This window comes from Anser anser (genome assembly GCF_964211835.1).
Source record: "Anser anser genome assembly, chromosome: 4".
NCBI lineage: Eukaryota > Metazoa > Chordata > Aves > Anseriformes > Anatidae > Anser > Anser anser.
Genome location: NC_139724.1, coordinates 64,159,292 through 64,184,624, shown reverse-complemented (window position 1 = coordinate 64,184,624; position 25,333 = coordinate 64,159,292). Strand labels below are relative to the sequence as shown.

The window sequence follows — 25,333 nt, the reverse complement described above, 5'->3', positions numbered from 1 at the left end:
CGGCACTCATTAGACTGCATCTGGGTGTGCATCCACCTTTGGTCCTCCCAATACAAGGCAGAAATTAGATAGCCTGAGAAACATCCAACAGAGGACAGCCACAATAGTGGCGTCTGGAGCACTTGGCCTGAGATCGGGGCTTTTTCAGCAAGGAGAAGGGGCAGCTTCAGGGAGACAAAAAAAAAAAATGGAAAGAAAAAGGGCAGCTAAGCAGTGGAGAACACTACCCCAAGAAGTTGTGTAGCCCTTATCTTTGGAGATCAAGATCCATGCGATACTGCCCCAAGCAGTCTGTTGGAGCATGACCTGACCTAGTTTTGAGCAGGAGGATGGACGGGAGACCTGGTGAGTAGAGGACTCACAAGGTCTTTTCTCACCTGCTTTATCCTTTGACTTTGTGACTCTGATTCAGCTCTGTCAATTTAACTGTCTGATTTGAGGCTGAATTCCCAGAGTCATCTGTCAAGTTAAACTGAGCACATTAGATAGCGAAAATATGAGAATACAATAAACATAGAACTGCATAATGCTCTTTTTACTGACACACTTTTCAGACTACTGTCATTCTTGAAATATGGACTTTGGACGACCTGAGGAGTTCAGAAATAATATGCATGAAGTCATATGTATTCTTATTTAAGGGGCAGTTCTTTCTTGAAAGTTTTCTTGTGAACATAGTTTTTCATTCCAGCATTTTACATCATTGAAATTCCCCCTTTCTATGAAACAATATACCTGAGAGAACAGGAAAATACCTATCCTTTTTGTTGCTGTTGTTTGTGCCATTTAAATACCTCTCAACCTCACTACTGTCTGGATACTGGGAAAATTAGTCAAAGTAAATGTTCTCCAAAAGATTCGGACTCTTAGGATCATAATCAGTTTGCGTGACTTTACATGCTCTGAAATAGACCATTATGTGCCCACTTTGTTTTGCATGAGCACATTAAAACCAGATGTGAGTTGCTGAGTCAGCTTTGATACAGTAGCTGAATTTTTTTTCCAGGAAACAAATGATCACCATCCGTTATTATATTTTCTCAAACATAAGATAAGTAGTTGAAACCAGAAAATGGCATGTGTGGACTTATGTACGTTCTGCTAGATGTAGGAGATCAGTCTCCTCCTCTTGCCTGACTAACAAACACAGCTCTCAGCTCAGCAAAGTACTGGCTTTTCTAAAATCTAAAATATCAGCAGAGTGAATTATATCACCTGAAACCATATAAAAAATATAAATATATATATATATAATATAACTTAATAAAATATAATATATAATATATAATGTATATAATATATAATATAATAAAATATAAAAAGATTCATAAGAGATTTCAGGAAGCAGCATCAACTATGCCTGTGCCATTTTTCAAAAGATGCTTACCTGCCCTTCCAGAAAAGAAAAAAAATAGAAAAAAAGAAAAAAAGAAAAAAAAACAGCTATCAGTAACATATATTGCATTGCCTCCTAGGACAGTCTTTTTCTGTATGTCACCATCTTTACTACTGAAAAGTTTCTCCTGATACAATTCATAAGCTTCCTGTGCTACAACTTAAATCCATAGTTATTTTTGTCCTACTGACACCAAATATGGAGTGGAGCTTAATCACTTCCTCTCTATAGTTGCCACTTTTATAGTCAAATAACCCTTTCCTTTCTTTCAAGGCAAGGCAAGGCAAGGCAGGGAGGGAGGGGGGGGGGGGGAGGGAGGAAGGAAGGAAGGAAGGAAGGAAGGAAGGAAGGAAGGAAGGAGGGAGGGAAGGAAGGAAGGAGAAAGAAAGTGAAAGAAAGAAAGAAAGAAAGAAAGAAAGAAAGAAAGAAAGAAAGAAAGAAAGAAAGAAAGAGAAAGAAAGAGAAAGAAAGAAAGAAAGAAAGAAAGAAAGAAAGAAAGAAAGAAAGAAAGAGAAAGAAAGAAAGAAAGAAAGAAAGAAAGAAAGAAAGAAAGAAAGAAAGAAAGAAAGAAAGAAAGAAAGAAAGAAAGAAAGAAAGAAAAGAAAGAAAAGAAAGAGAAAGAAAGAAAGAAAGAAAAGAAAGAAAAGAAAGAGAAAGAAAGAAAGAAAGAAAGAAAGAAAGAAAGAAAGAAAGAAAGAAAGAAAGAAAGAAAGGAAGGAAGGAAGGAAGGAAGGAAGGAAGGAAGGAAGGAAGGAAGAAAAAGGAAAGAAAGAAAGAAAGAAAGAAAGAAAGAAAGAAAGAAAGAAAGAAAGAAAGAAAGAAAGAAAGATGAAAAGAAAGAAAGAAAGAAAGAAAGAGAAAGAAAGAAAGAAAGAGAAAGAAAGACAAAAAAGCTTACAACTGAGGTAAAAACTTCCAAAAACTCCAATAACATCCTATGCCCAGGAAGTAATTCTGATCATTATTAAAAGGACAACAGTGTAACTTAATACAACAGAAAAAAAATGCAGAAAAGAAAAAACATATTTCATTTGTTAGCACACCAAGATTAGTCCCAGAGCTGGCTGTCAGATTATCCACAGTCAGAATCAAGCACTGTAGTCTAATGTAACTTGAACTAATCTTATACAGTGTTGTGGAATAACCATAAATTACTGAGAGCCTGTGAATGGTCACCTCATGAACTCCGAAGCTGTTTTTTAATTTTGCTTCAGTTCTGTGTCTGAACTTCTTTCTTTCCTTTCACATCCTGTTTTTCTAATCTACACAAAAGAAAAGGAGGATTATACATTGTGTATTTCACAAAGCCTGTTACTCCATCATACCTGGCCTGCAAAATGATAACTCAGCGTCATATGAGAGCAGCTCCAGATACAGCAACATTTTGTTGCTGTTTGAAAAGATTGAATTTTTGACAGACCTAATAGATTTAGATGCATACTGTATACTGAAAGCAAAAAGAATGTTAAAAAAATGTTTTTATCTCAAAAGTAAATTAACTTTGGTTATTGCAGTACAAATGGATGAAATGGACATGGTCTGCACAGCTTGTGCACCACGTAGTCCCACTATACGTGTGTTTTTAGAAGATTCTCAACATCATACCTCATTTCACTTTTCACATGATTTCAGGCAACTGTGTTGCTTTTACGAACATATTTTGTCTAAATAGTCTTTAGAAGTAATTACCTGGTTCCAATCTCTAAACTGCTGTGTGCATACTGCTCTTTGCCTTCTGCCTTTCCCTTGTTTAACCTCAGTGCAGATATGTGGGAGGAGATTGAAGATGCACTCAGCACATTTGTGGACAGCACCAGGTGGAGGGGAAAGCAGGCAAGGGACCCAGCCAGGCCAGAAGAATGAGTTAACAGGAACTTGATTAAATTCAACCAGGACAAATGCAACATCTTGCACTTGGAAGAGACTCACATCCCTGCACCAGGACAGGATGAGGACTGGCTGGCTGGGGAGCAACTCTGTTAAAAAAGATCTAGGGGTCCTGGTGGACAGTAGCTAAACACAAGCAGCAGCAAAAAAAAAAAAAAAAAAAAAAAAAAAAAAAAAAAACAAGCAAACAAACAAACATAAACCAGAAACAAAAATGGAAGACATGATTGTATTAACAAGGACATAGCCAGCAGATAAAGGGAAGTGATTATCCCTGCTCAAACAGACTTCACTACGTTTCATTGCAATGCTACTTCCAATTATGGCTTCCCCAGTACAAGAAAAGTATTGAAGCTCTACGACACATTCAGGACAGGACAGACACGATGATGGGGGCTGCTGCACTTGTCCTGGGAAGAGAGGCTGGGGAGCTGGGTTTATTCAGCCTGGAGAAGGAGGGGGCTTTGGATGGACCCAACAGCAGACCCCAGTGCAGGGATGACATCAGGGTGATGGAGTCATGTTCTTTAGGGCGGTGTCCAGCCAAGGAATGACAGCTCATAAACTGGGACAGTGCAGGTGCAGGTTGGATACAAGCAAAAATATTTCAGCATGAGGATAACTAAACAGTAGAGAAGGCTGCCTGGAGAGGCTGTGCAGTCTCCATCCTTGGAGGTTTTCAGGACCCATCTGTTAATGCCCAGTGTAGTCTGGTCCGATTTCATGGCTGTCCCTGCTTTGGGTGGGATGCAGGACTAGATATCTCATGAATTCTCTTTCAGCTCAAATGTTTGTTTCTATGTCTAAACATTTGCTATCATCTTTATTTGACGTATCACTTATCTCCTTCAGAAGTGGTAACACAGAGTACCAAAAGCTCTTATTCTGACTTCTGAAGCTCTTTCACCATGCACGGGATTTCCTGGAGTCCATTTTATATATGACTCCAGTCTTCAACTGCACCACTGAGTCCTGCCAGTTACAAGATCTTTACTGTTGTCTTCAACTGGCATTCAAGTATTTGTGTTCCTTTTACTGAAAGTCATCTTACACTTCATGCAGATATAATCCCCCAGTATAAGTGTATCTCACATCCTTTTGAACTATTTCCTTTTAGATCATTTGCTATTTTGGTTGACTCCTAGCAGGGGTAGTCTTAGTCTTTTTTCATACACACAATTTTTGTGACTTACTGTCAGACTCTTCAAGTCTAATCCACTCTCCTTTGTCTTACTAAGCCTGTCCAATCTCCTATCACTTTCATAGTCTGAGTATCACTTTGATCAGATACTAGTTCTTTCTGACTTTGAGCCTTTAGCAGTCATCTGGCTTGGTTCCTTTTGGCTAATATCCAAGGTAAATTTCCGAATCACTCCTTGCATCTCATTGGCCCCTGCTAATTGCCTCTTAAAGATGTATTTCTGTTCTACAACATGTGCTGATGTTACACATGCTACTGTATTTGAATATCTCATTTTCCTTAAATATCACCTCTTCAGAGGAAAAGCCATCAAAGGATTTCCATACAGAAGATAATAACAAGTCAATCAAATTTTAATGTAAAATTCCTTGCTTTCTCCTAAGATAAATTGCACATTCATGTTTTGCTTTTTACTTACTTAACCTACACTTCTCTGAGTTTGTTTACAACTCCTACAGATTTTCCTGTTTATTCATCAGGCTCTTGGCATTTAGGGAAAAAAAAAAAAAGAAAAACAAACAAACAAACAAAAAAACTTCCCAGGGATTTCATTTACCTCCGACTCAAGTTAAGTTTAGGATTTTCATATTGTGCCTTGACAACACTTGAAAACAAATTGAAACAAAGTGCATAAACCTAATTTCCAGAAATAAACTGATTGCTAATTCTTTTGGACAAAATATCACATATACATTTTGCTCAAATCAGAGGCATAGCTCTAGCCCTAGATTAATTAAAAAAAAAAATCATTACCATAACCTAATCAGCAATGTCCATGTCTAATTGTGATGTACCACAAACAATTCCTTCCAGTCTCCCCATCTTTCAGAAACCTCATGGGATGACGCTTTTCCTCAGCTTTCCTTCCTTAGGAAGTCACCACCCATCCAAAGGACACACCTAAGAAGACCATCCTTCAAGAAATGTCAGGTGCTCCCCCTTCTCCCAATTTAGACTTAATCAAGAACTACCAGATGTGAAGAACTATCTGAATGAAGTTCATGTTGTATGCCATAGGATTTGTTATTGGCATTACGTATGTTATTGGTCAATAGTCCAAATAGTGATGAAACCACAGGTGTTATGTGAAGCTAGAATGCATTAGTGTGTCCTAAACAGAAACACTACATCTAATTTTATCTCAGTTTTGAGGAAAAACAACAACAAAAAAAGGTTTAGAAATAAGTGGAACCAGTGCCACAACTCATTCTATTTGCATTTAAATTTGAATCTACTGCTTTTAAGAGCAGTAGTCATAAGGGAGAAGGTTAAGCTATTATAAAATATACATTTGGGGATTAAACTACTCACTAACATCCCCATGTTAATTATGGAAATAGCTCAGTATAACTCTTTTGGTCAAACACATTCAGTGCTCCGGAGGTAAACCACTATCGGTATTATTACAGCAAGCTTTATAAGCATCATAATGTAATGAAGCTTGATCCCTTCATTACATTAAGACTTTTTTTTTTTCTTTTTGATTTACAGGTAAGTGGTGATATCTGTGTTGCTATGCCACCAGAATATACACTAAAGGAATAAAAAAAATATCACCACTTGCACCTTACTAATTTTGCAACTTCCTTTTAATTTGTTGTATTGAAATCTCATAGCAGCGTATGCTCCTTTTTTTGTCCAGCTCAACTTTCTGTCTGGGTTGTAAGATCTTGACTGAGTAGAGGAAAGGTGGCCACTTGTGCATGAAAATGAGTGGGTTTCACCGATCACTAAAACGACGACTTTGCTCAGGAATATGAGAGTTTACATTTCCCAGGTAATGGGCAGCAAAATCCCTAAAAACTGGGATAAAATTATATTCAACTTTTATGGTGCAGGTCTGTGGAGCCATTTATAAAAATAAGCTGGATTTTATATGATTGGTAACAAAAATACATAAAAATGTTGTTTGCCCCATATATTGGGAAATATCCTGTCTTGGCACTCTGCAGCTGGTGAGTCATAATTTTACAGTTTTTACTAAAATAAAAATGAAATTAAAAAGTCCACATTTTCAAAGAAGTACAGAAACATAATATTTATAGAAGATCATAAACAAGTACTCTGTTAATAGCCGTTGAACTTTGTTTAAAGAATAACAGACTAACATTTCCAAAGTACTCTTTGCTGAGATTGAACAGGATTTTATTCAAACTGTAGCGGTAACTAATGAAAAACAAATGAGATTTCCAAACAGTTTTGACTGTTAGGGGTGTGATGGCAATATCATTGCTTTTTGCACTTGCAGCTGCTGCTTACACTGAAAGTGCCCATTTAAAACACAGTGTCATGTTATACTTGAACTCTTGATCTGCCATACAGAAGGGCCAGTCATATTTAACCCAGACTGGAATCATACAGACATGCCTGATGCAACCCCAGTTTCGTCCTTGCATGAAGGTTCTTCACCTTCCAAACTTAAACGTTTCAGAGGGATCCCAGACTATTGCCAGCCATGAAGCTGTGCTGCGTGAAAAAGTAATGGAAGAGAATGAGATTCTCTTGAAAGGCTGATGCTCACAGTAATTATAATTTGAGTGCTTCTTGCATTAGTCCTACTCTGCTGGTTGGCTTTCCCCATCAACTGTACGTCTGGTTGACAGCCTGGGCTAGTGACTATGCAGCTCAGGAAGACTAAGAACACATGGTGTATTGTGGGAAATGTAGTTCAGTGGGAGAAGCAGGCTTCGTAAGAAAGGAGATACAAACAGATGAACTAAAACTCTTGTAGGACATTTTGCCAACACAGAGAGTGAAATGAAGTGGAAACAGAATAACAGAGGGCTTTTTTGTTTGTTTGTTTGTTTGTTTGTTTTTTGTTTGTTTGTTTGTTTGTTTTTGGTTGGTTGGTTGGGTTTTGGTGGTGGTTTAGAGGAGGGGGTGGCAAGTTTTTTGTTTTCATTTTACTACTGAAAAGTCAGAAATCTCCATGAAGCCTCACGTTCTGACTAATGGTAACATTTATTCAAAGAAATGGTAGCATGTTCCACATATAAATAGTTTCTAGGTAACAGTATTATAAAAATACGAAATACTTTTGGTATGATTAGAAGAAAATCACACAAAATTTATTAATAGATGATGTAATGTCATCTGTACTGCAAAAAGTAGACAGTGAAATATATGCATTACAGAACTGAAGAGGCTGATCTCATCTTGTCATCCCTGTATTATTAAACTCCCAGTTGATTTTATTTCACACGCAGATAGCTCTTTTAGAAGTTCAGATTATTTTAGTAAAACTGACATAAATGGAAAACAGTCCTTATAAATCATGAGTTAATATAGCTACTGGCCTCCATTTTACCATTTGGACAGCATCAAGAAGCTAAACGATTCTGATTCGTGAATTTCAGACATTTCAGATCCACTATTGAAAAGAATGGGCTAACCACTACTTTAGAAGAATTAACTTATTTGATATTCAAGTCAGTAGGAGTTTATCACTCACATTAATGGAGCCAAATTTCACTTATGACTTTGTTTTCTTTTACTAAATAAATGAAGAGAAAAGAGATGTCACTTTAAAAGTTTTAGCTAAAGGTTCAGGAAACAATCAAATGTTGGAAAGACAACTGATCTTTGAGACTAACAGTCCTGGTACATTCTAGCTGTGTCTATTACAGTCAGTAGAAAATTACCCAGCTAATACAATAATTCCCATATATTATTTGTAAATCAGGACTCATTTAGATTTCATTTTGTTCCAGTGCAAATGTCAGCTGATCCTTCCAGATTCTCAAGGCAAGTCTTGATTTATATTTGCCATAAATATTTTGAAGGAGGGCAGATGTGACCACACAGATCTCCCCTCCTATTTAGATGTGGGCTGCATCTACTGCTGGAGACAGATGTACTCAACAGGAAAACAGTCTCAGTCATGTTACAATACTAAACCTTGACATACTCCAAAGCTTTTTAAAACACCTGTTTTGCACAGCTCTGAGTGAAGCTATATTTAAGAACAACACAAATCACACAGAGGAAGGGGTAAAAAACAGTAACTTTTCTCTTTCTTAGGAGCTAACAGTGAGGAGAGTGTTTAACAGAGCATGGAGGATATTCATACCTCAGGCTTTTAAGCATGTTTTTCCTCCTCAAGTGTTGCATCTGAATTTCCATTTAACCATTCAGAATGAAGAAATGATGACAACTTAGAATAATTAGAGGATGCAATTAGCCTGTCCTGCTTCAGCTTAATGAATATTTTGATGATACAGTGTTAATACCAATTGAATGGTGTATTTGTATGCTAGCGAGCTAAACTCAAAGTCTAATCCAAATTATAGCTGGGCTTATTACTTGAGTTATACTACTGGGCATGCTGCATACAGAAACGACTGTGTGAAACACCCAAGGCAAAGAAATCCTGCTTTATAGTGCATATAATCGGAAAAGTAAGGAAAGAAAATTTAAACTGTTATTTAAACAAGTCTCATTCCAATTACTACTTTCCTCTCTGTCAGAGCCAATTATTCTCACGTTAGACATGACTAGCATTTTTAGAGGCTTTTTTTTTACAATGTATAGAGTGCCGCACAGCCACTTTGAAATGAGTGAAAAATAAATTAAAGTACACAGGAAAAGGAGACTTACTAAACTTAAAGATATCCTCTTATTTTGTCATACCAAGGCACATTAAAACACAGAAGGACTTTACAAGCAGCAAAGTGTTTTGGACATGCATTTGCCCCTTAAAGTAACAGTGAGAAAAAAAAATTGAAAACCACGGCATTTCTTCCCTAGCATGTATGCCAGACAAGAAAGCAGGAATGTCCAGGAATGTTTCTTTTTTTTTTTTTTTTAGGAGAAAAAAATAAAGAATAAAAAATAAAAGTAGACAGGTATTTGTTATGAGACAAATATGACATACTATTTATAAAGTCAGACTACTAATATGCCAGTTTAGAAGCCTCCATTACACTTGCCATGGACAAATAAAATGAAAGCAAACAAACAAGTGACTAGTCAAAATCTGAGAAGGTATTTCTGACCTGGTTAAAGTGAGAGCAGGTTAATAGTTGGTTAACATGACATAATACAATCAAAAATTTGTATTGATTCCAGACTTACCAACTAGGGAACAGGTTTTTTTTTGCTTTTTGGGTAGCAGATCAGGAACTGCACACAGGTTGTCCATAGCTTTCTCATTTGCAGCAGACAGTTACTTGGTACTCATTTTAGCCTACTACAATAGAAGCATAGGTACTTGGAGATCTTGCTTTCCTGTAAGCATTTCTTTCACTTGTCTGACTCAGGCAAAGCAGACCTGCACAAATGAACCTGTGTTCCAAAGGACTCCTTCATCGCCCTCCATCCTGCAGGCAAGAAACACAGCAGGAAGGGAGAATTACTATAATTTATTTTCGTGAATAAAAAGCACAGACTTGTTTCTTGTTGCTGCAGATTTTTTTATAATTGAAGGTCTCCAAAATCTTTTGATCCGATTTTGTAATAGCTAATTCATCCACATTATTAGTGGCAGCAGTGTCAATTAGGAATTGTATATCTGTTTTTACATCAATCCCCATAGATATAGGAAAATTTTGTGATAGAATTCCATACAAAATACTGACTTTACTTCTTGAATCACCTTCTTTTAGATAAGTCCATATCCATTATTATCTTCCACAATATGCCATATCAGTAATGGTTGAGGCACTGGCACTGCTGATTAGCTGATGCTGGCAGAACCTTCCTGTGCGTCTCAGAAGAGCTTTGGCTATAGAAAGCTAACAGCTCAGAGGGGGATGTTCCCTGTAATATGTACCTACATTAATACACCCCATCCATGGAATTTTTTATTATATTAGCTCAGGAATATAGGAATATTCTCAATCTTTCACAGCTAGTGACAGCTGTACTTTTCCTAAGAGATGGTTTACTACATGCACCTCAGAAACCCAGCTGAGCAAGACTCTATTCAATGCTCTGTATGTTTGTTGTCTCAGTTCAGTTGCAAACCCGTTTCTGAAATTTCCCATGCATGTTACCAGAACTGATTGCATGAATCTGCATTCATAAGAGTCAGAAATATGAAATCAAAGAAGAAGTGCAACCTCAAAACAAAACAAACAAATAAACAAACAAAAAAGAACTTTATTTGTTATTCTTCTGAAATTCATTCTGGACTGAAATTTTAAAAAGTACAGATGTGCAAACATAGCGTGAACTAAGGGAATGAAAAATTAACCTTATGTATAAACATGAAAATTGTCTATTTCAGGAAATCCAATTGCTCCATGAGAAAAAGAAATTTTAAGAACATTTCACAGTCCCTTGAAGTGAAGGAAATGTGCACTAATTCTGCAACCATTTACATAGAGCTAATGTATTTGACCTCACAGTAATGTAGTTACTTCCTGAGATGGCTGCTTACCTGTGTACAACTGATCTGAAGTGGTAACTTCAGAATTCTGCTGTAAATTCCCTTCTTCAGCTGATCTCACCATTGTATCCACAGTTTTGTCTAATGGATTCTCCTTTTTGGTATGTGACAATTTTATTTTTTTCTCCTGATTTCACAAGCCAGTTAATACACATGCTGTTGCTTTTCTCTCCCATCCAGATTTTAATGTTATCCATTTACCTCCTCATTTTTCATCTCTAGAGAGCTCCAGATATCTCTCAGACTTCATACACCTCTGGAAGAATTTTGTCTGTTCCTGGGGAAAGTTAACAAGAATGGCTGAGCTCTCTTGGCTTGTCCTGACTACCACAGACACCAGAAAAACCTGTGACCTGGCATTCTTACTCTGTCAGATGCTGGGATTACAAAGCAACACAGACTAACTGTGTGATGTTATTTCTGCAGCTGAGGGAAAGACAGTAGGTTGTACAGCTGCTGAGTTTGATTTCTAGAAACTGTTTGATCAAAATTGCAACAAATATACTTCTATCTTAAATGACTAACAGTCATTTAAACATAACACATAAACCAGCTGTAAGACAGTGCCACCCTTTGTTATCCCACAACTACTTCTGGGGGGAGGAAATATGTGTAAGAGAAGAAAAGAGTCACTCTGTGTCTCCTCACATGGCCAAAATACAATGACAAGAATCGCTTGTCAGCTTGTGAAATGTAGCAAGCAAACATGAAGGTGAAAACATTCACATTCAAATGGCATGAACCAGTAGGAAGAGGTATTCTCTGGGCTGTTGTGAGATTAACTATCAGTTACAATTTTCTTTACCATCATTGGCAAGTGTTCAGTTCTCAGTTTGCTGTTTATTGGGCCACAATGATTATAATTATTTTGTCACTCCTATCTTTGCCTTGGTGGTGTGTTTTTGTTTTGTTATGTTTTGTTTTGTTTGTTTGTTTTTTCCAGAGAACATAAATGATGAATAAACATGAAATCAGAATGAAAGTACATATTCTGAGGGGTTTTATACTTTACCCTAAGATAATCACAACACTCACAAGGAATAACCAGGAGCTGTTAAAGAAAAAATATATCAGCAACAGCAGAAGGTAGTGATAGGACAAGCTCAAGGTCACATCCCTCAGGAGAACCTGCCCATGGTACAATGATTTGGTCTCCACTGCATGCTTACACATGCACACAAAACAGATAGTCAGGTAAAACTTAGATTTGCACAGAACATCAAAGAAAAGAAGAAATATTCACAGCTGAAACACAAGACATTCTACCAAGAGTTTCTTTAAACAATAAGAACTTTATTGACACTTTAACAAGGGGAAGCATTTCTCTGAATTACAGCTTCATTTAAACATTACACAGCAGACATATTTTAAAGTGGGTAAGGGAATTTCTGTTAGTCCTTATAGAACTATCAAGGTCAAAAGTCAATTAGAGTACTTCTTCTAATTGAGGAGATGAAATTATTTCCTTGCTGCCTTACATAGTGTGTCCTGCTTTTACAACAAATATTTATAAATTAAATCATTCTGTTAGGAAAAGACATGATTCATTCTACCCTAGGAAGACATCAGTCTAATTGTAAATGTGAAAATCACAGTTTCTAGCATTGGTAAATATTTGCACAGAACCATTTCCTGTTCCATGACTACAAAAGTCTAGTATTGCTAAGGCTTGCTCACAATAATCATGCTAACATAGATGCTGAAGTTAATGGGCCAATTTGCATGAATGAGATGAGCAGAACTTGACCGGTGGGCAGAAAAACAAAGCTGTCATGCAGTATGTTCTCAATGTCTTCTGCTTTGACTTTACAACCCAGCAAACCCAAGACATTCAGAGAAAAGGTCAGGTCAGATCATAGAATTATAGCATTATAAAGGTTGGAAAAGACCTCCAAGATCATCTGGTCCAGCCAACCCCCTACCACCAATATCACCCACTAAACCATGTCCCTAAGCACCACATCCAACCTTTCTTTAAACACCCCCAGGGACAGTGACTCCACCACCTCCCTGGGCAACCCATTCCAATGCCTGACTGCTCTTTCTGAGAAGAAATGTCTCCTCATTTCCAACCTGAACCTCCCCTGGTGCAACTTGTTGCCATTCCCTCTAGTCCTATCATTAGTTACCTGCGAGAAGAGGCTGACCCCCAGATCCCCACACCTTCCTTTCAGGTAGTTGTAGAGAGCAATAAGGCCTCCCCTAAGCCGCCTTCTTCTCTAGACTAAACAACCCCAGTTCCCTCAGCCTCTCCTCACAGGACTTGTGTTCCAGGCCCTTCACCAGCTTCATAGCCCTTCTCTGGACACACTCCAGGAACTTGATGTCCTTCTTGCAGTGAGTGGCCCCAGAACACAGATCTCACACCTTCAATTTAATGGATTTGCTCACATACCCATTTCATAATTTTTTTGATTCTTCAAGAATACTATGCCAGCTGCATTTGAATGTAGTTTCTGACCTTTTATTTTTAATGATTTTTATGGAATTATGATAAAATAGCCACGTCTACATTTGCCTTTCTGTTGAAGTCAAACACAGCATCTGCAGGATTATATTATTCAAAACTAATGTGAGAATACAAAAAAAAAAATCTTAGAAGGAAAACTTTCCTTTCTATTTTAAGTACTAACTGGTTTGCTCATTCTTGGTTATTTATTGCTGATGGAACTGACAACAGCAGATTTGTATTATTATTTCTGCTGCTGATTGCTGAGAGAAGAGACTGACTGTGCCTTGCGCTCTGCCCCAGCTCCATTCCATGTCCTTGTTTCCTGGTAGCTTCTCCAACTTAAGAAACTGAAGACAGTGGGATTTGGGCCCAAAATTTCTCCTACATTTTCTGTTGATTTAAGTGGTTTTTTGGTACTGCTGACTATAATTGTTTGGGGATAGACTCTTAGTGTAAACTGGCAAAGAGACTCTGAGTGCAGTGCAGCCATGCCAATTTACACAGGGGAGAACGTGATACGATCTCAGTGCAGGGAGCATAATGCTACATGCAAAAGAAATTCAACAGTCAGAGAGAGGCAGACTGGCTAAAAGCTCAAGAGAGTGAGAGAAAAAAACATATCAGAAAATCTGCTTTAATAGCTCTGTAAGGGGCCAGGTAGTGGGGAAGAGACACTGAAGCATAGCAGGCTGAGCTGGTCTGTCTTTCCTCTGTGCGCGTGTGAGTGCAGAGACTGCATGTGATTCAGCTTCATTGCCAATGCTGTGAGACGACTAAACAAGGTATCAGTCATTGTCTCACGTACCAGGAATACAGCAGCATTCCTGCCAAACTTTTCTGTTACGCCAAGTGTGAATTTGTTTTACACTATTACTAGGAAAATAGTGTAATGAAAGGCCCATCACGCTGTGACTACACATAAATTCAGAGGCACCATGTTCCACGTATAATAATACTTAGATTAGATTAGACAGACCATCACCAACCTGGAGTTTTCTTGGGTCTGGTTTATACCTGCCATGTGTTCACACAGTCTATACTTAAATATTTACAGAGCAAAGCCAGTGTGACCTTCTCTGTTTTGCTATATTTCTATAACTAAAGCTAATAAAAATGTGGCACCAGGGGGAAAAAAAATAGGAAACTCCCCTGCTATGGTAGCTGGTCAAGATCACCCAAATATTTGTGAATAGAGGAAAATCCTCATTAACGACCCGTGCATCTCCATCCTCACCATCAAATTCCAGTCCGAAACACTGCTGTCTCATTCTAGCAGCTCTTATTTGGAAGCTGTCAGGCCAGCCAAATTATAAGCACAAATTCTGGCAGTCTGCAGCAATGGGAGGTGGAGAGCATGGAAGAGGAATAGTAGTTATTTTGCGCACCTGGAAAGCTTGCAAGTCCAGAAGCTAAGCCAGAAGCAAAGAGAAGAATATGCCATTCAGGAGAATCTGAGTACCCAGCAATAATTAAACAACTCCTGCTCTTGCTGACTTGCAGAATAAGTCAGGGTCAGTGGGAAAGAAGATGTACTATTCAAGGCATTTTTACAACACAACTTCTTATATGCTTCACCACAAAGCAGCATTCATATCTTCACTTTTTGCCTGGACTTGCCAGACAAAGAGCATCTGGTCAGCCAGTAACCACTGGAGATACAGTTACGCATACGGGGGCAGATAGGAACGGACCACCCCCTTGCCCGTGTTCTGCCCAGGCCAGAAGTATGAAATTTCCATCTAGGAAATTTCTAGTAACTATTACCTGAAGAAAAGCTACAAAGTGATGCTGTTCATCATATTGTGCAAAGCTAAAATCACACTGGTCATCCCCATCATTTTTTCTGCCTGGTATCATCTGCATCACAAAAAGAAAGCTGTATTTATTTGGCACACTGGTCTCACATTCATGACTACCTAGAAATGCAGTGCAGGATAGATAAAATAATTAGATAAAAGTATGGGCAGAAAGCTGTGCTTAACACAGTTGTATACTTTTAAGAACAAATACAAAATAATCCTTCAGATATGGATAAACCATAGCATTCTCAGAGGAAACTTCATCTACATTATTTGTACTAGATCCATTTATATTAATATTATATATATTATTCATAATATTATATCTTATATATATTAATGCATGTATGAAGAAATACATATATCTGAATGGAGTTTCCATTTTCCCCCTTTTGAAGAAAGTATGCTTTCTATAATAATGCATTTGATGTCTATGATGGCTGAGCTATTTACAAAACAAACATTCCCTACCAAAGATCACAGAAGTACTTCCTCAACTTCTCTACCAAAGAGAAGGACTAATGTTCCTCATTTTTCAACTATACAAAACCATACACAATGCTGATTTATACCACCAGGTCTCCCTTCCATTCTTGTACGCTACTTCATATCAAAGGGACTTCTAGGCCATAGATAGGATTACCAGGGCTGTATTATAAGTGATAAATAATAAAAAGAAAAAGTGAAACTAAATTTCTGTTACATTTCATCATTGGGGTATTTGTACTAGCAGGTGACATTTGAAAATTTACTAAATTTAATTTGAAAATCAATGCTATAAATACTTTGGACTTTTGTAATCATATTGAAAAATCCAAGAGATCACCCCTGTGGTAATAGGTGAAGCACTGTGACCAGTACTGCACAGTCTATCTAATTTTTTTGGTATGACAGTCCCATTTATTTTTTTCAATCTAGCAAAATATATTTAAAAATAGTTACAGTGCTGAAGCTAGTGTTCAGAGTTTTGTCTCAGACCTTTTTAGAATTCAAGCAGCAACCTACCTAAATAACACTCATTATGACCTTAAATATCGATGGCGTACATATAAAAATTAGCTCAACCTGGAGATATCAGATTACATCTTGTCCTAGATATATAATCCCCTGTATTCCCTATTATAGGCAATCAACAATCGATTTTACTGACATTTTGGTAGTATGGACATCACAAACTAGAGGGATAATGTCAGACAAGTATTGGTAGGATATTGTTCACGTAGCATTGAAAACTGGAAAGAATTTATAGTCACGTTGCCTGGACAGAGCTCTATGTAATATTTTATTAGGAGACATGCTACAGGCTTTTATCGTCTTCCTTTTAATGGAAAATCTCTATGCAATTTCTTGTAGCCATCCTGCAGACATCCTCTGTACTTCCCACCATAAGCTCTGAGCTGCCTTCAACAAGATGAGCGGGGAGCAGACATGATGAACAACATGAAAAAACTACATGAAAAGAAAAAGTCAACAGGATCTCTCTGTATTTTCTGAGAAAAAGTTCAAGATTCACTGAATTTATTGTAGGTAGCATGGAGTGACAGCTCTCCTGTAGGTCCCATGCTGCACCAGTCATCAATGTGGAACCACAGGACTTTGTGGGTAACATCTGAAGTTTAAAAGAGCAGAAGCACCTGTATTACTGTAGGTGTTGTTAGAATGGAAAAGGAAGATGGACAAAAGAAGGCAGAAGCTTCCTTATATATATATATACTTAAAAATATATATATATATATTTACCTTTTTTGCTTTTTCACTTTTTTATATTAAATAATAGTTCAAATGACATTTTTCAAAATGCTCACCTTATAGTAGTTAAGAACATTTAATTGAGCATTTGTATAATAGATGAATTTTGGTAGAAAATGACGATTTTGTTAAAACAGTTTTTAAATTTAGAAATTATACAAATAATTCTCACACTTCCAAAATCCATGCCTTGAATCAAGAAACGTCTACCAAGTGAAAAACAAATGGCATTGATCTACCTTCATTTCATGTGGAAAAACACGAATGTATTTATGTTTAAATTTTTGGATACAATGAAACATTTTTAAATGAACAGTAGCTTTCTCTTTTGAGCAAGACTTGAAATCAATTGAAGGGCAGAATTTTTGTATTAATAAGTGTCAATGAAGAGTTACTGCTGTAAAACAAAACAAAAAATATATACTTTAAATTATCACCAGTTCTGGAATATCAAACCTGGTTAAAATGCAGCCTTTATTGCTCTCTAAATTTGCCTAAATAAAAAAACAAATTCCATCCCAAAGATATTCAAGGATTAACTAGAGCTTTCCTGCAAGAAATAGTTTTGTGGGTTTATCTGAAATTATGATGGTTAAAATGCAGGACCTTTATGACCCGCTCAATGGCAGGTTTACATTGAAACTGTTATAAATTATTACAGAGGTGAAGCCAATCTAAACAGTCCAACATAAATATATCTGCAGACATACTGGCTACTACATATTCTAAACACTGTCTGTATATGAATAAACAGAGCTTTCTAAATCATTTAGGAAAATGTATTTATTCATAAAATCAATAATATTTATTTTTGTATTTGACAAAAAAAGCCCTATTATATCTAACTTATTGGAGCTTGAAAACTTTTTTATGGATTCTTATGTGGTTTTCCTACATCTGATAATGGTTGAGAATTTTATTTTGAATTATGTGAATGTTTCTAATAGTTTTTGTATTTGACTAATCCTTACCTGTTGAAATTGTTATTTTATTAAATGTCACAAGTTAAATATTTGAATAAACATACTGTACAGGGCTACATTTATTCAGTGTTGTATCAACTGAAGCTTTTATCAAACTATAAAACAGATATAGGTAATATTAAAAAAACATCCATATTTGTGTTTCTACTTTCTTATTCATTTGGAGCAGCAATAAAAATACATATTTCAGTTCATACTATTATAATAAGCAGCATTTGTGGCAGGAAAGGAAATGTGAGATGTTAACAGATGGCCAGACCCTGGGTACTCCATTTATATGCATGAAACCATACAGGAAAAATTGCAGACTCAAAGTTATGAATGATAATGTTGCCTGTGTTGCTCCCTAATTTCATACAATATTAAAAACATTCTATCACATTAAAATTCCTCCTGTTAGCATCAAGATTCCCAAAGAGGCAAACTATGCTCTACATTAAAGAAAACAAATGCACATGATTTACATTGAGGGCAAAAGAGTGCCCTGAATAAAAAACTATAAAACTATAGAAAATGGGACAAGAAAAAGGCAGAATTTTAAGACCTATTGTGATGCATCTTGTTACTATATTGGAGGAACCAGACAGAACACGAAGGTAGTTGTGAAATAACTTAAACACCACACTTTTTTCCTAATTTCTGTCATTAAGAAGTTGAATTATACCTAGAAGCCTGAGGTTTAATTTCTCTTTAAAAACTGCTTTATTTTTATAATTGAAATTATATGTTGTCTTTCCTTGTTTACTACATAAATACCTTGTAACAGTATCCAAAAGTCATAGCTGCTGCCTTCACGTATTGCTTTGTTACTTATCTCCAGCACTTCTGTGCCAAAACTGTAATTCCAAAAGAATTGCTGGACAAAGTACATTTGGGGTCAGATTTTCTTTGATAACATAGAGCAGTTACAGGTAAGCTATGGGGTTTAGAGAGCAGGAATTAAATGTTCTAAATAGGAAGGGGCTCCCATCCCTTCCCTCCCACTATCCACCCCATCTTGCAGTGAGCCTACGTCTACCCAGGGTGTACCTGGTCTTTGTCTCCTTTGCCGCCTTTCCCTGGCACACATCTTATTTTTCCTCCTTATTCCTCAGTAGACCTTGACCCTATTTGCCTCTTATTTTTCACATCCACAGATTCTCACCTGTTGATCCTTCCCAGCTTCTTCTCTCTCCCCTTGCCTCCAGCCTGTGGGGCTCCCAGTTCCATCTAGGGCTGAGCTTCCCCTTCACCTCTCCTTTTTTTCCAAAAATTGAACCACACCATGCTCATTGGTGCTTGACCCATTTGGGCACCCCAGCACCACAGTGGCAGGAGTGTCCATGCCAGGCCAGATGTGATAGGGCTGCTGGGACTGAGCAAGCTGGGGTTTGGGTTTTGGCCACGCTGCCTGCACTGAGTGGGGTGGCTCAAGACCCTCTCCAGGGAATTGGTACACAACTCATTTCCTCAGATTTTAAACCAAGCCCAAAGCTGGAGTCACAGAAAACTCTAGCCTCTGTGTGGCTTCATTTTAAAACTCCAGCTCACTCCAGTCAGACCCGCACTGGAAAGCCTGGACCCTCATCTGCACATCCTCCCTTCAGATGTCTCCTGCTTCCATCTGAGGCCCTGGGTAGTAGTGGTAAATTGGGAAGAGCCCCACAACACTCGCACAAGGGAGTTGGCAACATTACTGCCAAAACTTCCTGCCCTACCTGTAACTGCCGCCTGCAGCCCTTGGGCTTGATAAAATGATTAAATAAAAATGTGATTACAGTGGACCTCTGCCAGCCCACAATCTCTGAAAGCAGCAGCCAGCCTGGACAGTCAGCTATTTCACAGCACTAGCAGGAGGTGCTGGTTCCAGACAAAATCTCCACAAGGCGAAGGGGCAGCTTCATCCGCCAACAGCTGTGGGGATGGGACGGTTCAGCCTTCGGCAGCTCTGATAAGCAGGGCATGAGCCAGCCCTGGCTTTCCTCGCTACTGTAAGCAGGGCTCCTTTGGGAAGCTGCCCTGTGAGATAGCCCTGGCCCTAGAATAAACAACTGACAGTGGCTCTGCAGCTTGCACCCACTGCTTCATTCCTACCGACAGGAAAAGAAACTGCAGCCAGCACTGATAGGGAAATAAAGGCGATTCGTTTAAATCTGAGCTAACACCACCAGAGAGTAAGGAGTGAAAGATATGAATTAAAAAGATAAGAATAACAAGGTGCTGATTGTAATGAAGACATAAAATTTAAATTAAAAGGATGCATTGATGGTTAATTAAAAGAAAGAAAAATAATCAAAATAAATTCAAATAAAAACAAAGAGTAATTTAAAAGTTATTGTCTTTCCAAGAAGCAGTAGTCTTTAACTGTTTAATGAGTTGGTATTCTGGATGCAAAATATAAAACTATCCCATTAAGAGAGGAAAAAACTCTTCTACAAAGGATAAATGGAAATAATAACATAGAAAAAAGAAGCAAAATAGACAAAGTTCAGAGGGAATAAATAATTTTTGGTAAAGAAAGAAGAATGGAACCTTAAGACAAAATAAAACTCTAGCTTTTTCTATTCTCTAAGGTTTTGGAAAAAAAAAAAAAAAGCTTTGCAAAGTGCATTCATTCTTAAATTGTCTGTGATGCTTATTTAGCAGTTAGCTCCTTGCTCCTGGGCCACACACAACATACCAGCATGCTCTCTGTACTCTGGTAAAATCTGCAGTATTCCCACAGCCAGACGATGCTAAGACTGTAATTCTAACAATCAGATTTCCAACAATCAATAATGTATGTATGCAGTATACCCAGATCCTGTCAATTGTTGAATTAAGCAAGTTGTAAGATATGCAAGAAACCATATGTATTGTAATTGGCAAAAACACTTCTGTTCATATTTCTGTAGGTGGTGTGATAGTTGTTACTTTTCCCCTTTCACTGTCTGTAACATCAGTTCAGAGATCAGCTGTCCACTACAGCAGTGGAGCATCACACTTCAAACATGTGTCCACAACTCCAGGGACAGGAGCAGGCTTTAAACAAGCCACACTGGTCACCTACTGAAAAAGAAGAAATTTTCCTTCCTTATTGGAAAAATTGAAAACTTAGGGCTTAAATTTTGATTTAAGTCTAATTAAAATCAATTGTTAATTATGTTAACTTTCATTTTGCAATGGAAATTTCCTCAAATACATTTTTTTTACAGTATTTTGTTGCCATAGGGTTTTTGGTTGAATGTTTTTGTAAAATAAAACACTTCCAAGTTCTTGTTGCTATTTTGTCATTTCTATTTTTTACTCTTTCATTTAATTTTATCTAATACTTTCTCTACAGAGTCTGACATGCCTTTTTTACCTTCTACCTTCAATTGCACTCTTCTGAAACTTTTAAACAGTTGAGGAAGTTTTGAAATGCTACATTTTTAAAATGAAAAATGAAAACATTACATTTAAACAGGAAAATTATTCTCAACTGAGTGCAATTTAGTCTGTCCCACACCAAAAACAAAAGCAAACCAAGCAATTAAACAGAACAGAAACTAAAGATAAAAGAAACCAAAAATAAAAAAAAAAAATAAAAAAAAAAAAAAGGAAATTCTGAAATGTTCTGCCAGTTCAGTAAATGGTTGCGTTTTATAATGAGTCCTCCAACTAGCCATGTCAAGCATTTTGCACAAAATTCAAAAATATAAATAGGATTATGAAGTAAACTCCAAGTACACCAGCAGCACTATACCATGAGAAGAACATGTGAAAAAAAACAGAAATAATGTAGAATTTTTAAACTACTCTAGATCACCACCCCATATCACTACAGATCACAGAATGATATCAGTCTGATTTAACAGGCATGCAAAGAAGAGAAACCTAGAATAATACTTCTTTGTGGGCATTTTTTAATGTGGTCCAATGGTTTAATGTGGTAGAGAAAAAATAATGTTTTAATGGAGAGAAATCCAAATGAGAGAGAATCTGTGATGATAATTTTATTTTTGTAACAACGACTCTTTTTGATTCAGCACCAATATCAGGTGAATGTGAAAGATCCAATACCTCCTGACACCTGGAAAATTAACAACCAGGATGTATTTCAATAGATCGCAACTGTATTTCAGGTACCTCCTGGTGCTGAATGCACATCCTTTTCTCCTGTGAACATCTGACTCAATAGGATTTAAGCACTCTACACAGGTTGTAATTGGATTACTTATAAATGAAAGCTCTGCTAGCTCCACCAGTGTGCAGACCTCCCTCCAACACTTTGGAAGGTTCTTTCAAAGGCAGTTGCCTTAAGGCTGCATTTCCATAGAAAATGTAAGCAAAAACATAGCAAATCACAGCAAAACATTAACATTAGCTAATGATATCCACCTTTCCTCACAGCAAATCATCTCTGTATCAAATGATACTTACAGATAATGCATGGGTGAATCTAGGCCAGCTTGCCTGATTGCAGTTTTGTTGCATTATGAAGACCCTGAAAGCAGAATAAAATTTAGACATCCATGAATTATCACAGTCAGGCTGCGCTTTCTTTTCCTTATTCTTTTTTTTTTTTTTTTTTGGAGGAGGAGGAACCAAGTAGGTGGCCCCAGTAATAAAGGATAAATCTCTGCTTTCCTTGGCTACAGAATTTGGCACTTTGAAGCCTACAGTACCTAATTTGCTTTATGGGAAAACAAAGTTTTATCTGTTCTGGAATGAGTGAGATTATACTGGCTCTGGGCTTTCTTGTTTTATTTTTTGTTTCTGTATCCAGGAGCAACAGACATCAGTGCACCTGCTGTACGCATGCACATTACCAGTGAGGGCCAAGAACATCTTATATTCCTTATGGTCAGTCTGAAGACCTTGTTTCCAGTTTCACTTTTTCAAATCAAAAGAATTTCAGTTTACCTAATTTGCTCCCCATGTCCATGCAGTTTAAAGTATAAATGAAAAATGGGAGAGAAATATCAACCATTCTATGCTTCTAGAAGTGCTCCTGAGATAATATTGCTGTTACATCAAATGAATTATAAAAGCTTTGCCCTCAATTTTCTAAATATTAGTATTTGAACTTTTAGCCTGTAGTTGAAGTCAAAACTGACTGTGCTGGGGAAAAATAATAAATAATCATTAAAAATATATATATAGAAACCTTGATTTAGTCTTTCTAGAATTAGCTGAAAGTCAGCAAAATTAAACTTTGCAGCTCCTTAGTTGTCTTTGAGCATGTTCATAGGCTAGCAAAAGGCGAATTTTAAAAATCACGGAAGTCCACATGGTTGAGAAGTTCATCTAATTGACTTAACTAAATAGCGTTTAAATTATTTTGTAGTCATCCAAACATGTCTAGTTTTACAAAGTACCCCTCCTAACTGCATTGGTCAAAAAAATTCCTCAGATTTCTAATGTGAAATATGAATACCTCATGTTTCATAGAAATATATCTGATATCATAAAACAGTTACAGTCACTGAGTGGGTTTATTTACATCAGCAAACTCAAGAAGAACCCTTTTCTTCTCCAAAACTGGCAATACAGTCTGGTATATTTAATTTAAAAATGAGTCCAGATTTCTACTGGTTTATGATATCCGTGTATCCATGAAAATAGATGACAGTATTTCCACAGTTTTCAAGAGATAAATCTAATATCTGTAACATAGAGTGTTGTGACCAACAGCAACAGGTCCTTTTGCTTCTTCATTCCCTTTTTGCTCATGCAGTGTTACAAACCACAAGCTCTACAGGTGCAGATTTCTGTTTCATCATATATCAATAAAGCATTTTGCCAGATTCAGTATTAATCTGTACCAATAAATTAATGATGAACAAGATATGCTGGAAGTATCAGGATGCATCACTATCTGTGTTTTAATTTAAAAGAGGTTTGTATAGATTTCTACATTAAAAAAAAAACTAAAAACAAACAAACAAACAAAAAGAAAATTCCACTGATGTGGAAAATAGTGTTTTCCATAACTGGGCATCTGCACACTATAATTACCATCCAAAGGAGTGGTCATATTATGAGAAGTGAATGGCTTGCAGCCAGACATCTCTGTCTAGTATTTCTGATGAATTAATGAGAAAAATATATTCAAAAAGTAAGTCTATTAATGCACGCATATGCACACACAACCACACAGAGGTTGACATTAAATTAAAAATGAAACCTTTCCAAATAAAAATATATTAAAACAAAGATTTCAACTGAAACTTAGTACAATATGCATATATAGATATAAAATCTATGTAAAAAATGTTAAGAAGTAACAATCATTAGAGAGTATGCTAATACTAATCAGTAAGAATCCAGCCTGGAAAATGGTAAAAGAACATTTTCTGTGAGACATTCAGTCTGCTGTTATGAACACAATTCTTATTTAGCCCTTTTAAGGCCCTGTAGAGGAATCACAGTGACATGAAAAGACTGTAAGAGCCCCCATTGCTAGTTGAGGATTGACTCAGCAGGAAGAGGGCAAAGGATAACTACAAAATTGCTTAAACTTGTGCAGGAACCATCCAAGAAAGAAGGATTTCAAGGTTTGCTTGGCCTACGGGTCTTGCAGGAATCCAGTCCATAGAGACATCCCAGCCAGGACTGCCAACTGTGCAACAGTCAAGGAAATATCTAAGTTGGATTTATTTCAAAGCTTGGAGCAGGCAAGAGAAAATAGGAGGCTGTGGGCTCTGTATAACTACTGGCTCTTCTTTCCTTGTTATTTTTCATGTCGAGTCGAAGCTTTTTTCGCACAGTACCTGATGATGCATTTTACCTGTAGTACCTTCACAGATAGAGGAAGTCCTCCAAAATGCTAAGCACTTTTTCTGGCAAGGCAAACCACACAAAACACCCATGATGACCTTCAAGTATGCAGAATCCCATTTACTGCAGGTGCTACTGTTCTTAAATGATCAATGTTTACTTAAATACCAACCTGTGAGAAAGAGCTAAACTTCATTCAAGAGTGAAGCCTAAAACAGCAAGTTTTATGAAAGATATCTATATAAACAATCCTAAATGCTTAACATGTTGCAAAAATTTTAGCATACAAATTAAGGAAATGAAACATAATCAGAACCACAGAACCAAACAGCTCTGACTTTCTTCCAGTATTCAACTTATTTATTTCAAGACTACCAAATCTACCAACACTGAAGCATCTAAGTTGTGTTTACTGTGGCGCCGGTCATATTTTCATTGTTTGTTTTTGTTAATTACATAGAAACCTATGGAAAAATCACAAATTCAAAAAGTGCAATATTTGTAAACAAAGTTTCCTTCCTAAGAAGCAAACATTTTCCCGATGACTGCATGTAATACATGTTCTTTTCCAGGTGCATAAAGGTTCCAAGTGTGTCATATTGCACTGTGTTGTGGATAGACTTTAATAGAGGAAATTATGTGCAATGCCTTGTATTCATAGAAAATGTTTAAATAACTCTGGTGGGCTTAATTCTGTATTTTCATTGGAGTGTAGGTTGATGCTTAACTAATCAGTTTTTATATTTTCTCTTTGATGG

At 36.9% G+C, this 25,333-nt stretch overlaps 1 protein-coding gene and 1 long non-coding RNA gene across 2 annotated transcripts in view; both read right to left on the bottom strand.

The window, feature by feature from the left end:
- LOC310899249 (inositol 1,4,5-trisphosphate receptor-interacting protein-like 1) overlaps positions 1–25,333 on the bottom strand; it is a 417,910-nt gene that overhangs the window by 364,404 nt on the left and 28,173 nt on the right. The gene's annotated exons all lie outside the window — the stretch shown is intronic.
- Positions 15,392–24,819, bottom strand: LOC310899251. The gene is made up of 3 exons (XR_014584107.1): positions 24,569–24,819; positions 22,236–22,299; positions 15,392–16,732 (listed from the first exon to the last, which is right to left on the bottom strand). It is a non-coding gene; the product is annotated as an uncharacterized lncRNA (long non-coding RNA).